This window comes from Microtus ochrogaster, chromosome 16 (assembly GCF_000317375.1).
Source record: "Microtus ochrogaster isolate Prairie Vole_2 chromosome 16, MicOch1.0, whole genome shotgun sequence".
NCBI lineage: Eukaryota > Metazoa > Chordata > Mammalia > Rodentia > Cricetidae > Microtus > Microtus ochrogaster.
The window spans coordinates 49,953,062-49,964,726 of record NC_022018.1 but is presented as its reverse complement, the minus strand read 5'-3'; positions in this window follow the sequence as shown (position 1 = coordinate 49,964,726).

Here is an 11,665-nt window from a genome sequence, read left to right as displayed (position 1 = left end):
AGACGGTTATGAGGGTGAGTGTTGAGGTACCTTTCTAAAACAAGAAAGAGTGCATGGGTATGCCCTGGACCAGTTTCCTCTTGGAAACAATTCAGAATTCAGCTCCTCAGCCTCCTTGTGGCTGACCAGGCTGTATCCGGACACTAGGTGGTGAAACCATCTTTACTCACAGGAACGGCTCTCTTACTCCTAGATTTTATTTTTCAAATATTTATTGAGCATCTTCTTAATATTCTTCTGGGCTACATTTGGGTCCATGGCCACTGAGGACCAGCTTTTCAGCTGTGTATCAGCAGCAGGGGATGTTGCTGCTATGAGATGATTGTACGAGATGCTTGGGGTTGAATCCACTGCATGCTAAGTAAGCGTCCTCCCCCTGAGCTACAGCTCTTCTCACCAGTCGGAATTCACACAGTGACAGCCACTACCAGAGTAGCGAGGACCTGCAGACACCGGCGGGCCAAGAATGAACAAATATCAGCCATTCCTTGTTTCAAAAGCCAGTGCTTGTTTGGAAGTGGATATGCTAACAAAAGACTCCAGGTTGGATTTATACACAGCCCAAGTGACTGCAGGTGGTTAAGTTTTAAGTGTAGTTAATCACCTGTCACGTGTTCAAGGGTTAGCACTAAGTAAATAAAGGACAAAGTGGCTGTGCTACATCACTCCCAATGGCCTTCATGTGTGAATCCTGAATCCAGTTTCCCCGGAACTCAACAGAGAAAGATGCTGAACACAAGCAGGTGGTGCTACTGGGACCGAGACGATGTTCAGATGCTGATACTCCCAGAAAGCATTGAGGTGGGGAGCATCCTTCTCCCTGGCAGGTTTTGCAGCCAGCAGCCCCACTGTTGCTCTGCAGCCCAGAACCTCCGAAAACTTGAAAGGAGTAATTGAAGAAATATCTGGAGTAGGCAGGCCTGAAACTTTCCTGCTGAGTTTATTCTTGTCCCCTCTAGAGTTAGTCCTGGCGGACTGGCAATTAGCCTGAACATTTACCAGACAAGTGCTGAAAGGGCAGGAGGGACACTTATTTGCTGAGATATTAGCAAAGATCTTCGCCTAGCAGGGAGACTCTTAATCGCAAAGGGCTCAGAACAATGCGGGAGATTGGGCTTTCTATTGTTCTGAGCCAATAGACGGATAGATATCATCTCCAGCTGCGATGGGAAGGTGTTCAGCTTGCTCCTCTCTTGTGCTTTTAGCTTTGGTTGAATGCAATTCAGCTATGATTTGAAGAAACTTTCATTTTCCACTCCACCAAGAAAAAATGTAAAAAAAAAAATGCTTCTCGTAAGACAGGGTGGAGTCGGGGGAGGAGGCCTCTGATTCTTCCCCTTTCCTCAATCCGTTTTATAAAACACAGAGAGTGAAATCTGGTATGGTGTCACAGGCCTGTCATCCCAGTGCTTGGAAGGCTAAGTCAGGAGGATTGCTATGACCTTTGAGGACAGCCTGGGCTACAGAGATTAGGGAGACTGTCTTCAAAGACCAGCAAACCAGTCGGCAAAATTCTAGGAGCGAGTGAGCACAACATGACCTCAACTGTGCAGTTTCTATGTATGAAGACATCTTGACAACTTCCTGTAGTGTTTTTTTCTCCTGATGCATCATAGACCTAGAGACTCCAACCTCCCATCCTTGTGTGCTTGCAGGAAGAGATATTGTCTGTCCTGGAAGGCAAGTGACCTTGGTCCTTGGACACCAGACAGCTGGGGACAGGGCTCCCAGTAAAATGGACACAAATCGAGTGAGCCCTGTACTCAAGTGTCTGCCTTGAGAAAGTCTCGAGGACATAAATCATGCAGGTAGAGGAATCCAGGACTCAGCTGAGGAGAGAGGCTGGGGATGCAAAGGGGGCGAGGGGGGGGGCGCGAGGGTTCCCATCTAACTCAGGTTAGACAGAAAGAGAATTGTGGAGAGCTGCAAAGGTGGGAGTGGTTACCTGGAGACTCATTTGCATTAGCACAGGAGAAAGTTACCCAACACAGAGAGGGAATTCCTAAAAAGAAGCACCAAGAAGGAGGCTCAGGGTTGTCTGGTGTCTATTTACACCCTTCAGACGGAAAAACCTCAAGGAGGACAGACTTAGTAATGGGGGAAAATTAGCCTTTCACTCCGTTTTGTGTAGTTTTTACCTAACATACTGTAAAAGAAAAGCCCAGCATTGGCATGCATGTCTGCATGCAAAATGGACAGAGTCCTGTACCTATGCCTGTGCCAAATAAGAAAGAAAGAAGCAAGACCTGAAACTGAGCCCAAGCAATGAAATTGAAAACCAAAACCCAGTTCAGAAATACTGAACGCAAAACAACCCTGTGATTCCCAAAAGTGAAAGCTGATCATATTTGATATCGACGCAGCATCTTGCTAGGCGTGCGCTGAAGCAGGAAAGCAAGCGTGGAGCCATGATTAGAAGGAAAGATCAGTCAGATCTTATCCACAAATAACATGGATGTTTCAACTAGCAGGCAAAGACACTAACATGTTGTTCTGGTTTCCTTTCTGTTGCTGTGATAAACACGGCAACCAAAGCAACTTAGAGGGGATTTATTTGACTTGCACTTCTAGCTTGTTACAGTCACAAGAGAGAAGTTGGGTGGAAGCTCAGGCAAGACCTTAAAGCAGAAACCATGGGGGAACACACTGATTGCTGTCTTGCTCTAGGATCCAGGCTTCACCTGCCCAGGGATGTTGCTTCCCATGTAAACTGGGCCCTCTTACATCAATTAATAATCAATTATAAATAATCAATCTTCCCCTCCCCAGACATGTCTACAAACCAATCCGATCTGGTCAATTTCTCAGCTGAGACTTGAGACTTCCTTCTGAGGTGACTCTAGGCTGTGCCAAATTGATCGTTAAAGTTAACTAGAGCACACATTGTTATTATTGTACCACATACACTCATAGAAATAGAGGGAATAAACATGTTAAGTAGGGACATGACAGACATTAAAAAGATCCAAACGAACTTTTCAACCTGAGTTTTCCATGTATGAGACTTAAAAATACACATTGAATGGGAATAATAAACTATCAGACATTACTGAAGAAAATATGAGTGACCTAGAAGACATCACAATGAAAATTATCCCAAATAAAACCTAAGAAGGAAAAGACTGACATGCCAAAGGACTAGTATCAGAACTGAGAAACAGCTTCACACATGCCAAAGACATGTAAGTGGATGATAGAGTGTATGATGTGAAATCACAGCCCAAGGTCAGGAGGGGAGAAACAGAAACATGCTCAAAGTAAAGAAAAAAACCTGACAATATCTTGGGATAAATTCCCAAAGATTTAAAGATCACCCCCAAAGAAACAAGAACAAACAACGCCCCCCCCCCCCAATTCCTCTAAATATCTGACAGGTTTGCTAGCTCATGCCTGCAGCCTTAGTGCTTGAAGGCTGAGGCAGGAGGATTGATGTGACTTTGAGCCAGCCTGGGGCACAAAATGAGTTTTAGACCAGTCTGGGCTACTTAATGAGACCACTTGAACAGTGACACTTTCTAAGGACACTCACCAATGATCATTCATGACATCATGTCTGGTAATTGACAGTGGCTCTGTGATCTTGTAGACAACATTTACTGCCTGAAAGTCTAAGCCATGGGCAGACAGACTCCTGTGTGTTCTTTATAGAGACCAAAAGGCTTTTCAGCTATGCTAATTGCCAACTGGACAGTGACAGAGAAGGGACAAAAATGTCTTCAGGTCTCCTTTAAGGAAAAGGTGCTGACTAGGGTGACCCAGAACATTCTCCTTCTGTATCTGGCTTTACTCTGAGAAAAGAGGCCTTAACCACCCTCCCAACCTTCTAGGGAAGCTGGAGGACCAACAGCATCTTTTGAGATGGCCAGGATTAAGCCGCTAAGAGCCACTGGGGGGCGACAACACCACAGCAATGCTAGGTTAGTGAGGCTCTAGCTTTCACGGTGTCCAAGGCTCCTGAGGATAAACTTAGGTGGATGATCTGGTACTACTGTCTATTCTACAATTAAGTACTAATCCACTAATTATGTCTCCTCTCCGAAGCAACAGCGACAATCAGTGAAAGCAGCCGGTACAGCCGGGCCCACTTCTGAGTTGGGAATGTTTACTCCCTTATCCTGTTCCCCTTTTACAGGACAAACTTCTAACCAAAGGAGGGCCGGGGTGGGGGAGAGCATGGACTGTGCAGAAGGTGGAGGCGCCTAGGACCAGAGGATACACAAGTTTATCAATAAAAAACAAAGCCATTCATGGGACGATCCTCCCAAGATCATTCTCGAAGAAGGAGGACTGGAGTTGGAGATGCAGAGTCCGGCCTCCTAAGAGCTCCGACAGACTCTCTGCCCTTCAGCTCCTCCACAAGCCCTTCACATTCCTAATGTAGGCTAGGCACTGTGTCCTGCAGAGATACTGGTGTGCTCCTTACCCCAGGGTCCCAGAATCTTGTGGGACTGAAGACAGCAGATTAGTTATCAAGCCTCTATTCACATAAACCCCACAGAGGGTGTGGGGGAGAGTATAAGTCACTGTGAGGAGGTATGGCACAGGAAGGATGCTTAGAAGCTGAGAAGGGAGGCTGGGAGGGCCAGATGAAGGAACAACTTGGGAAAGGGTGTTTTAGGTTGACTCCCAAGGGATCCTGGACTATCTGGAGAGGTGTGATGGCATTTAATGACTGGGCACTCTCCAGATAATGTTAAGAGTTTGAGGTCTTGATCCTAAGCACAGAATTAAGTAAGGACCTTATTCAGAAAATTAAAAGCCAATCCATTTTCATTAATGTTTTCGTAAGGTCAGTCTGGCTTCTGTTCGGAAGAACGACTGGAAGAGAACTGGGGTCAAAGCGGGGGAACGATGGGGAGACAGTCGCATCATCAGGAGGTAGATGACAAGTGGTTCTCAGTGAGGATGCGGAGGAGGAACCAGACTCCAGAAGCACACTGAGCACCGCAGAGAAGACACGAGAAGGGTCAAGAGTGACCCTTTAGCTTGTATCATGGGATGTGGTAGAAGAAGGTGACATTTACTGAGCTGTGGAAAGCAGGAAAATGAACAGAAGATCCAGGTCCCAGTTTTAAATGTGATCATTTTGGATGTCAGGAGACATTCAGGTGGGGGGGTGTAAGGAACGGAAGGAGGCGATGTGAGATAGAAACTTGGTTTTAAGTATCATCAATGACAAGTTCCAGAAATAGATGAGATTACCCCTAGGGACAGTACGGACCAGGAGGAAGGTTCATCATGGACCCAGGAGGACACCAACATGTTTAGGCTGCCATGCATATGTTCAACTGTGACTCTTAGGACTGTCCTGATATACAGAGAATGGGGCATCATGCAATCCAAGGGAAGAGCTTTTAAGATGGATGGAGTCTATTGTGCCAGGGGAACCGTGGAGCCCCTCAGTGACATGAGAACATTATCAGTTGATCAACAGGCATAGAAGCCAGCTTAGAGTTTGAGGAGGAGGCAGGCAACACAGTACTCTGAAGTAATTCGTAGATGTTATATTAGATTTTCATAGCTGTGACTGAATGCCTGTCATATACAACCCAAAAGATGAAGAGTTGATTTGGGCTTACGGTCTTGAAGGATTTTACCTGTGGTCCCTTGACTTCATGGGTCTGGGCAGAAGCATAGGGCACAGGAACTTCTTCAATACACTGCTGACAGGAAGTCCAGGGAGGCAGACAGGAAGAGGTCAGGGGAAGGATACTCTAAAGGAGCAATGTCCGGTGACCTATGTCCTGAAGCTAGGCCCCTCTTCCTGAGGCTTTCAGAGATTCCCCAGATAGCACATGAACCTGTGAGGGGAAATTTCATATCGAAACCATAACAGATGGGTTATGAGGGGTAAAACTTCAAGACTTGGAAGGATGTTTCCAGGATTTTAGAGCACTGAACACATCTTTGACACACAAGCAACTGTGGAGAGTCTGAGAAATAAAACTTTTAGTGTTAAAAGTTAAGGCCTGCTTCATAGGGGCTGGAGCAATGGCTGAGCTGTGAAGAGCACATTCTGCTCTTGTAGAGGACCAGAGTCAGATTTTTCAGAATCTGTGTCAGGTCAGGAGGCTCAAAACTGGGTACAACTCTAACTCGAGGGGATCCAGCACACTCTTCTGGCCTCTGTGGCACCACAAGCACACACACGTACTCACACACAGTTACAGAACAAAATGAGTTGAATCTGTCTTCACCAGGGATTCTCCAATGCCATGCACGCGCACGCACGCGTGCACACACACACACACACACAGAGTTATAGAACAAAATGAGTTGAGTTTGTCTTTACCGGCAATTTTCCAATGCCACATCTAGAGATGCAAAGAAACTCTTGCCTGTCTGTTCATAGTCTGGGGATGTTCACAGTATCTGTGTTTATCATGATGAGAACCTGGAAACAACTCAGACAGCTGTCTCAAGGTAACTCTTCGTGGCATGTTTACCAAATATGAAACCAAGTATGAAACCAAAGCCACACAGCACAACCTGTAATGGAAGGGAAGAAGTCATACACTGTCTGATACCCATAACGTGGAACAAAATTTTAGCGGGCAGAAGATTGCTTGCTGTGTCTCACAGAGAGCAGGGAGGGGAAGCTAAACTTTCAAAGGGCATGCTCTGGCTAGTTAACCAGCATGACAGAGAGCAAACTCTATATGGAACTGGCTCTTATAGACCAGGTTGGCCTTGAACTCACAGAGATCCTCCTGCCTCTGCTCCTGAGTGTTGGGATTAAAGGCGGGCGCCACCACCGCCCGGCTCAATTTTTGCATTTTAAATGAGATGCTATGATGGCAAGATGTGATTCCAAGATGTCCCCCAATTCCCTGGACATGAGGTCCCTTTCTTCTTTTTGCAGACAGGGGTACTGTGTGAGAATGTGAGTGACTGACTGAGGCTTCAGTGGGTTGGAGAGTCACACAGAAGCCGAGCAGAGAATAGGAGCCATATTTTGGGACTTGGAAGTATGCATGTTTTCCACCTTCCCACATGGTATCTGACCCTTCAAGACTGCTCATTTCCGTGTGAGAATGTTCTATTCCACTGTGCTCTGAGCGGGGCATGCAGCAAGAATGTATTCATTTGATCCAAGAGACATTGCAAATTGCGGCAGCATTCTGACTATAAATAGGACTTTATTAAAACCCGTGGCAATCTCTGCCTGCTGCTTGCCTGGTGGCCTGCTCCACTCAGCTAGGCCATCCTCTTGGTGAAATTCAGAGCTGTACAACTGGATTCAAGATTGCCTTAATTCCGGCTTTGCTCAAGGAAATACATTCACATTTACCCGTCCTTTCGGTTTGACAGATGAGTAAAAGGAGCTGTGGAGGTGTTGCTTGCTCCAGATCCTAAGCGCACAGTGGAGCCTTCTTGTTTCCTATTCTGTTGGAATAAACGGTGTTACTATTTTTGGTTCAGTGTTCTTTTTCCATTCTTGGTTATCATGATGGAGACAGGGCTGGGGAGGGGAAAAGAGCAAAGAAATTCTACTTTGTGTCTAAGATGCTCCCTGGTCTGTCCGGCTCCCTCCAGGTTATTATCCCAGCAGCTCTCTCACACCAGGTCCCTAGGGTTTTGGTGGCAGGTGAGGGGGTTTACATGATAAAGCCCTGTGAAATGAAATAAATATAAGCCAGGCGGTGGTGGAGCACATCTTTAATCCCAGCACTCGGGAAGCAGAGGCAGGTGGACCTCTGTGAGTTTGAGGCCAGCCTGGTCTACAAGAGCTAGAACCAAGACAGGAACCAAAGCTACAGAGGAACCACGTCTCTAAAAACAAAACAAAAAATGAAATAAATATAAAGTATAACCCTGAAGTCTAAGCGAGAAAAGACTGTGAATTCTCTGAACTTGACACTTATTTAGTAGTTTGTCAAAACCTGCTCTTCCTTAATGCTATGGCCTTTGAAAGGGACCAGAGGGTCTTAAACTCATCAGGGCATAGGAACATTCATTGAAAAGGAATTTATATGCTGATGAATGGGGTAATGATTATTTTCAATCTTTAGAATAAACCTTCTGAAAATCCCATATGTGTGCTAAAAAATGTAATATAAAAGAAGAGTCTAGTGACATAGTTGCAATCAGATTAGCAGGAAGTGTGTCACCGACAGGAGATGGCAGACAGGGAGAGGGTGCCATCAGCATTCCAACAGTTTGCTGTCACGAGTACATGACATACAATTTTTTCTTCAGCTACTCAGAACAGAGACAGCTTAGGAGTGTGTGTGTGTGTGTGTGTGTGGTGTAAATGCACGGACACACGTGTGTACTATACCCACACACGTGCATTTGAGTGCATTCATCCGTGCAGGCTCATGTGAAGGCCAGAGGTTGACATCTGGATGTCTTTGTGAAATCTTTCTCCACCTGATTTCTTGAGACAGGGTCTCTCACCTGTTGTTTCGGTAGACTGGCTGGCCAGTGAGTCTCCAGAAGCTGGCTTTCTCTACTCCCTACCCACAAGGCTACAGACACAGTCCTCCATGTTGTGGGGTATTTGGGTTGTACTCTGACACTCCCAAGACTGCCAATAAAGTTTACCTTGAATCAGAGGGCAGAATTAGCTACGAGCTGACCAGAATTAATCACAGCGTTCTTAGAGGACTCATACTATGATAGAGAGGCACAAGAAGAACGGAGGGGTGCTTCAAAAGTTTCAACGGCCATTTCTGGGTCAAGGGAAAAGAGAGAGAGAGGAGATTACTGACCTGTATTCTGCCGCTTCTCCCATCAATAGGGTTTTACCTGGATATCGGACTCCCGAGTTTTATTTAATAATGGAACAGTATAAGTAACCACTTCACCTCCACGCCTGTTGTTTTACAGTTATGGAGATCTACACTGAGGTCCATACACTTTGTGCAGCAAACGTTTTCCCTCCCGAACTGTCTCCTCAGCTTCTACCCACTGTGTTTTTCGTGGAAGAAGAGGCATCGTAAAGATGCCGGGTATAAGGGCAAAGCCACCAGTGTCACCTCTGGTTCGACACTACTATCCCTCAGTGGGAATAAATGGAAAATGATGCGTTGACAAGGGTCCTCAGTGTGCCCCTTCCAGCTGTGTAAGTCTAGCATGATCTCTCAGACCTTGGCTCAGCTGTCCTCTCTCTCAGCAACGCCTCTCTCCCCTCCTCAGCACCAGGCAAGCTCCTATAATGGCAGGGGCCAGCGGTGGCTCTTTCAGAAACATTCACAAACAGTTCCTCTCCTGTCTGTGCTTTCTGGAGACTTCCTGCCCTCCCTGCACACAGCCTGCCTGGATTGTGAGAAGTTTGAGGGCACGGCTGTACCCTCCATCGGTTCCTGTAGCATCTCCTGGGGACACATGTTTTTTACTTTTCTCCTTGCAAGGCCTGACCCACAGCAGCTTAACCAAGGACAAATCTCGGTTCAGGGCTCAGCAAAAGCAGTTCACTATGGCAGAGGGATGGAGCCCTCTCTGTGGTAGCATGAGACTGCTTGCTCCTGCCATGACTCTTTCTCTGCCAGTCAGGAAGGAAAGCAAGAGAAGGGGATGGGCCTGTATTCAGCTCATCTTCTCATTTTTCTCTTTTTATTCATTCCCAGACCACAGCCCATGAGATGATCCACCCACATTCAAGGGAGGCTCTTCCCCTTCCTCTAGCCTTCTTTGGGATGTCCTCATGGACATATGTAAGGGAGTGCCTCGCCAGAGACCTAGTCTCTCATCCCCGGGAAGCTGACAATGGAAATTCACTGTCATCAGCATCTATCTGGAAGTGGCTATAATGTTAATATCTAACAATCGAATAAAGAGTATTTAGAAGGAAAAAAAACCCTCACAGCTTTGACAATATCTATCTCATTATGGTCAAATCTCATTATACTAATTCAAACAAACCAAAGATCTCCCAGCTTGGGCTAGTAGCTCGCCCATTGAAGCCACATTCATTCTGGTCCATTGGATTAGCGTTTCATAAATAGCTCGAAATACTGGAATAGTTTGTTGCCAGGGAATATTACTTTAATGAACATGGATGAACTTGGGTTGTGGAAAAACACTGTTCTGCTTCCCAACCTTCCCAGGACGTTCCTTGGCTTCTGTCCTTGCGACCTTACTTCCACCTCTCTCGTTCTGTTACCATTTCTCACTTCGCTGTCATTGGACCCCTCGCGAGCTGCAGCCTCCACACGGGGTTCTAGAAAGTCTGGTGGTCACGGGGGGTGTCTTTATCACCTGTGCTGTGGGGAAGCTGTCATCTGTGGGTGATCCCTGCACAGTATCTCCTGGGAGAGCTAGGTGCTCATGCGTCCTTTGCTTGGCAGGACCAAGAAGCTCCAAAGCGTCACCGTGTTGTGTGGAGGTAAGGGGTGTGGCCTTCTAGCTTGAAGGCTAAGGAAATGGTTTCCATGCAGGTGTTCTTGATTAAATCGACCACTCCTGTTTACTAAGCGTGCCACCATGGACAAGGTCATTGCTCTAGGCAAGGCTTCTATGACAGCATATCCGGTACCAGACAGTTTAAACAACCATTATATATTCCCTTACAATTCCGGAGGTTCAAAGCCCACATTGATGGTGGTTACTCATCCTGTTCCTCTTAAGGCTCTCTTCCTGACTTGGTAGACAGCTCTCTTCTCAATGAGAGAAAGATGAAGGGAAAGACAGACAGACAAAAAGACAGACAGGTAGGTAGGTAAGCAGATAGAGAATATCATATCTTTCATGTCTCTTGTTATAAAGGCATTAATACCATTAGTAAGGGCCTGCACCTTATGATCTAATTGCTTCTCCACCTCCCCAGCTCAAAATACCTCGTGACATTGGCTACGAGGACTTGGATACATGCATTTGTGGGGACACAAACATGTAGTCTCTGCCACTACTCTGTGATTCTGTTTCCTTACTGGTGTATGGAGTGGCAGTAATAACACTCACCACATGCTTCAAGAGGATCCAATTTATGTCCTTAAAGCTCCCAGAATAGTTCCTGGGTTGTAACAAGCACTATGCAATGCCTTGCTACTCTTGAAGATGCCCGAGTTTGCCAAAGAGTAAGATCTGGGTCAAAAGGTATTTGTGTCAGTTCTGTCCAGCAAAATGCTAGCGAAACAACCTGCAAGAACCATTCAATATTCTGCCCCCAGACAAGCCCAACGTAGGCAAAAGGAAGAAATTGTTCAGGTTTTGAAGTCTAAACTCTTACTTTTTTTCCTGCTGTGTTATTTGATTGACAAGATGAGGTCCATTTTCTTCTGGTGTCTATGTAACCTGAAACCTTATCTGAAGAATTATTATCTCCAAGCAGCTAATGCTCAGCCATAACAAGCATTACCTTCAATATTTATTCATTTATTTTATCTCTTTTTTTAGATTTATTTTATTTTATTTGTATGAGTGTTTTTCATGCACGAAGGTGTGCCATGTTCATGCCCGGTGCCTCCAGAAATGGAGGGCATTGGACCCCTGAAACCAGAGTGGCAGAGGGTTGTGAGCCAGCATGTGGGTACTAGGAATTGAACCTGGGTTCTCTGCAAGAGCGACAAGCGCTCTTAACTGTTAAATCATCTTTACAGCCCTGCCTTTAGTTTTTAGAATTGTCTACTCTGAAGTGCATACGCATGTGTGCACGTGCGCACACTCCGCCACACCCAAATCATCAGATGGACTGACATACATACTTGGGTTTTTGTTAAGA